Below are 6,000 nucleotides of genomic sequence, written 5' to 3' on the forward strand. Positions count from 1 at the left end.
AAACGTGACAAGCGTTATGGATTTGGACGCGCCCTGTTTCGACAGGCCGGCGGCGGTTTTGACTCAACTGGGCTTTATCGGAGGTGACGCCGCGGCAGCGAACAAGCCCGTCTGCCCGGGGAACGTCCGTCCAAGTTTCATTGGGTGTTTTCTTTATGAAAGCGGAGGAAACGCCAGAAAAAAACGAGACTCCTAGGAAGGAGCCAAGGCTCGTGAGGCGAGACTCAACAAGACTGGACAGCCGAGACTCCTGAGGAGACCCCAGCTGAGAGCGCGCCGAAAAGTGCAGCTGAGAGCACGTCTCTGAAAGGTCCCGCCGAGAGACCTCCTTCGAAAGATGCAACCAAGAGCCCTTCAAAAAGTCCCACCGAGAGCTCCCCTTTGAAAGGTGCAACCAAGAGCCTTTCGAGAAGTCCCACCGAGAGCCCTTCGAAAGGTCCCACTGACAGCCCTCCTTCAAAAGGTGCAACCGAGAGCCCTTCGAAAGGTCCCGCCGAGAGCCCTTCGAAAGGTCCCACCGACAGCCCTTCAAAAAGTCCCACTGAAAGCCCTTTGAAAGGTCCTGCTGAGAGTCCTCCTTCAAAAGGTGCAACCGAGAGCCCTTCGAAAGATGCAACCAAGAGCCCTTCAAAAAGTCCCACCGAGAGCTCCCCTTTGAAAGGTGCAACCAAGAGCCCTTCGAGAAGTCCCACCAAGAGCCCTTCAAAAGGTCCCACCGACAGCCCTCCTTCAAAAGGTGCAACCGAGAGCCCTTCGAGAAGTCCCACCGAGAGCCCTTCGAAAGGTCCCACCGACAGCCCTCCTTCAAAAGGTGCAACCGAGAGCCCTTCGAAAGGTGCAACCGAGAGCCCTTCAAAAGATGCAACTAAGAGCCCTTCAAAAAGTCCCACCAAGAGCTCCCCTTTGAAAGGTGCAACCGAGAGCCCTTCGAGAAGTCCCACCAAGAGCCCTTCAAAAGGTCCCACCAACAGCCCTCCTTCAAAAAGTCCTGCCAAGAGCCCTTCGAAAGGTCCCGCCGAGAGCCCTCCTTTGAAAGGTCTCACCATGAGCACTTTGAAAGGTGCAACCAAGCGCCCTTTGAAAGGTCCGGCAAAGTCACCTCAAAGAAGTCCTTCCAAATCAATATGATTGCTATTTACGATATAAATACATTAATGTAGCTTTATGACTCATCTATAATTGATCGAGTACAAAATTCTGGGTTATTTTTGGTGAAAATAGGGTATGGGGCTTTGGTTCAGGAACGAATCTTCCATTTTGACATTGTTTCCTATGGGAAAATCGGTTCCGAGTTACGATGTTTCAACTTAAGATGCGGTTTTCAGGAACTAGTTGTGTCGCAAGTCCAAGGACTGCCTGTATATGTCTCCACAGTTGTTATTCATACTGAGTTCATAAATTTATGCAGAAATAACAGGAAGAAATCCTGCTGGAACTGCACAACAAAGAGCAACCTCAAAAAGACACTCTCATAGACCCAGAGGGACAGATTTCCAGCTTCTGCTTCCTCTATGCAAAAATGAAGTTTATTTCCCACCTATGGGGACTTATACCATCTTGAACTTTTCCTGAGCCTGAGGAAGGGCATTTGAGCCTGAAAGCTTGCAGAAAAAGTTTTTTTTTTTTACAATTCCTCAGTTGGTCTAATAAAAGGTATAATTTCTGAACCAGGAGTTCTAGATTTTTGCAGAAATAACAATAATTCTTCTTAAAATTTAATGAAAATCCATTTTCATGGATTATTTTTATCATATGGGGCTTTTTACGATGGACATAATTTAGGGCCTCAGCATGTCATAATCTGGCACTGGTCTGAAGCCTGCCCATGGCAGCAGCATCTCTAGCCAGGCAGGGCTGAGAGAGTCCATTGTCCTCTCCCTGGTCCCTTCTAATCCTTCCTTCCACCCCGTGAAGGACCCTCCCTCCTTGTGCATGGCCTTGATGCTGCCCCTTGTAGCCAGCCTTGGTTCTGCCGTTCTGCTGTCCGTTCCCTGCTCCTATGTCCCAGTCCTGTAGATTGGTTTTAACTCATGCCAACAGAGTCCTATGTGTTTTGTGCGTCCATTGGAAACTGCATAACATGATCCTAAGGCCCCTCGCCTGCTAGTGAAGTGTCTAGCTTCTTCTAACCTGGAGAAACAAGCGTGTGGTGCTCTATGGGATGAGGCACCTCTGTCTCTGCACCCCCTGCTCCAAATTCAACATCCCTCCCCATCACCCCTTCAATCCCGACTCATCCTGTCTGCTGCAATCCTGCCTCCTACCCCTGTCTTCAGCCCAGCTGCTAACACTGCAGCCCCAGCACCTAAGTGCACCCTGCCCCCATGCCATGCTCCACATCTTCCTGCCAGGCAGCCCCTCCTTCAGTGCTGTCCACCCCTGTCCTCCTGGGAATGAGACAAGGGTGGGGAACATGGTCTCCTTGTCCCACTCCCTTGCTTTGCCAGGGGCAGCTCCAGGGGTTTCCCTTCACCCAGATTAGGTGCTGCAGGGAGGCAATGAGCAGACAGGACCCTGGCTCCCTTGCTTGCTGCATGGGATGAGGTTGCAGGGCCTTTCAGCTCAGGTAAGAGTAACTCACAGGTTTTAGATCCTGGGTTCAAATCCAGGTCCTGGCAACTATCCCAGAGGGACCATGTTCCAGTGATACTGCCATACCTAACTCTGCCCTTTTAGATTACTCTCTCCTTCCTAAGTACTGGCCCTAGATGGAGATCAGGTATAGAAGGTGTTGCCCTGCAGGGCACTGTCTCCTTCAAAGTGGGCTATCCGGCATGACGGGAGCAGGGTCATCCCTCCATGGCTTCAGACAGAAAGAGTAGCTGGGCAGCTGCATAGGCAACTGTGCTGTTCAACATCCACAACTTGCCAGCCTCTTTCCATGTGAGGAAATGCTTTGGGGGAAATCAAATTAAATGAATCTCACAGAATTTGCCTTCCCTGTCCCTCCAGAACCGTCTTTCCTGTGGCAAAGTGAGTGTGGCTCGCTAAAAAGAGGAAAGATGACACCAGGTTAACAGAGCTGGGATCGGTTCCTGGCTGTACCACAGGCTTTGTATGTGACCGTAGGCAAGTCTATAGCCCCCCTATAAAATAGGGATAGTAATATGTGTTCTCCCCCACTTCACCTTCTGTCTCTCACCTACTTAAATGATAAGCTCTTTAAGGGCAGCGCACTCTTACTTTGTGTCTGTGCAATGCACAGCACAGTGGGGACTATTACCGGCAGTAAATAATAATAGTAATAAAGCTATTCTGGCCAGTGTATTTCAATGGAGTTGTAAAGGTGTCTTTGCTTTCCATTCACATGTCCCTATCACAGATATTAATTTATGTGCTAGAAGAACGGGAACTTTTTTGCCTCACTCCTCCCCCCACAAAAATGTTTATCTTAATCTTTACAACCATCTGCCCAGTTCACACTCCCAACACCATATCTTTACCCTGTTCACCAGTCCAAGGAGTCTTTGCTAGATCTGCCTAATTTTAGATTGGGGGGGAGGAGGGGGGCAGGCAGGTGAGTAAAGAAAAGAGGATTTGGGGAAATAACAGAGGGATTTAGGGGTAGGGGACCCTTTCCCCACAGAATAGCTTCCCTGAGTGCTCCCAGAGTCTTAAAGTCATACCCGAATATCCTGGCTTTGTGATAATCCAAAACGACAAGTAAATACATGCAGCGAAATTCTACCCAGATCAGTCTGTGGAGTCTTCATTTGAATCATTATATCCAAATGGTCATTGCATCCAGATTTGGAGCACGCACCGATTAGCTAATCAGGCACATTTGAAGAGCTAAATCTCTATCTAGCTAGGACAGACAGCCCTGCTAGGCATGATCCTAATGTCAAAGCAGGTCAGTCAGGTTATGTGACTTTAATTAGCCCTCCCACAAACAGTAACATGCTTTACTTTCCAGCCAAGTGCCTCTTGGGAAGATCTGAAATTCTTGCTTGCCTTGGAAACATGAAAGAAAATCAAAGGCATCACTCAAAAATCTAATCCTTACAACCAACTGTGTCCTGAGCATTGCACATAACAGAATGGCTTCTAGGAAGTAGTTTTACCTCAAATGGTGATCACCACAGTTGCACAGCACTAAAAATAAAACCTCTTCCCTCCAAGGGACATGCCGTTTCAAATTAGACACATATGGAGAGAAAGTTAGTACCATTGTTATGTATATTGTTGTAGCACTCAGAGGACCCATCACAGTCACAAATGTGCTAGGCACTGTACTCTCACACAATGCAAAGACAAAAGCCACCTGCTGTGTGACTTCACCTCCCTGGGCTTCAGTTTCCCAATCTGTAATATGGGACTAATGCTACTTAATTCCTATGTAAAGTGTTTTGAGATCTCCTGATGAAACCTATGCTACTGCCACAGCTTTGATGAAACTCTCCCGGGAAGGGTTAAAGGGTGAAAGAAAATATGGCTGGACAGAGACCTAGGGAAGGAAAGAGGCAAGAAGACATGCTTTCACTCAAGAGCAGAAGGGGTAACACAAGCAGCCCTATGGTCAATGCACCTCTAGACCCTTAGGGCAGGTGCTATTAAATCTCCATGTCCACATGCATCCTGGCATGCACTGTGGTACTGGCTATCTTGTCTGTGGTGATCTGTCTAACAGGAAAAAGACTGAGGGCCTCCAAATGGTTCGCCTTCAGACAAATAACCTGGAATTGAAAGGGTTGTGTAAACAATTATCCTGACTCATCCAGCCCTCCAGTCACACTTGGATTCCTTACGATTGTGTGAAATCTCTTCTGATGCTTTTGGCTGAGCGCTCATACATCTTCTAATGCTTCCCTATCATAGACAATGCAAAAGTAACATTAATATGACAGTGCCTTGTCTCAGGTCTCCACCAGGCAGGGCATGCTGCCATTGCTGCAGAGAAGGACAAAATCCTAGAGGATTGTTGCTTTTGTGATGGCAGTGCAGTTTTATCACAGTGGATAGAGTAAATCCTCTCTGGAATAGTGTGAAAAAGAGAAAACAGGGGAGGAAGAAAACACTGAATTCAAGCAGCACAAGCAGTGTTACTTCCAACTGCAAATCAGAAAGACTGTACAAAATACTGCATCCCATTTGGGAAGTTGTAAGTGCTCACGCACGACATGATACCACAAGGCCATCCATGTGGTATCTGCACCTGTTCTCTCTCAGTCCAGTTCAATAATCTCTATTGATATGACAAGTACTGCCCCAACTTAAAGCACAATACCATTGGGTATCTGTCTGAAGTCAAAACAACACATTAAGGATCATCTCAAAATAAGACTTTGCACAGCAGTATCTATCTAATCAATCTAGCCATGCATTTCTAATGAGCTCATTACTGTGGCGTTTTAGTGCACTGCTATCTAACGTTGCAGGTTTAATTCTGTGTCCATTTGGCATTATTGTCTTTGGTCGCAAGCTGCTATATGCTAATAGGATAAGGCTTTTTAAAGCACTTAACAAATATTACCTAATTCTCCCCTCTGAGGCAGGAAAGGATATTGCTCCCAGATTACAGATCAGGAAATGGAGGTAAAGAAATTAAATGATTTGCCTCAGGCCATAAAGCAAGGAAGTGCCAGAGTAGTAGTTGGACCTCAGGACATCCTGTCCCCAACGTCCCTTCTTAGTTGACTATCCACATTTCTCTCTCAATTTTTTTTAATGTTCCTATCACTGCATATACAAGGGTCAAATATAGAGGTTAGCTGACATTAAGTGTGTCACCTCCAGCATTCCTCAGTTTAGCCGCTTTGCTTAGAAAACTTTATTTTTTGTTGCTTTTCCAACCTGCACAAGTCTCTGGTGCCCTTTACCATCAGTCCAGATAAAGTGAATCACCTCTATCCTAGAGGCAGCAGCAGAGATGAACATTGATTCAGTCTCTTGGTGAGTCAAGGGGGATGGAAAGTGCATATTTGTCTGCTTTGTTATATGTGAATGTAGGAGCAGCAATCCAGGAAGAGCACACACCAACTGCTGAAACTTCCTTAGCCT

Source organism: Alligator mississippiensis, chromosome 4 (assembly GCF_030867095.1).
Source record: "Alligator mississippiensis isolate rAllMis1 chromosome 4, rAllMis1, whole genome shotgun sequence".
Classification (NCBI taxonomy): domain Eukaryota; kingdom Metazoa; phylum Chordata; order Crocodylia; family Alligatoridae; genus Alligator; species Alligator mississippiensis.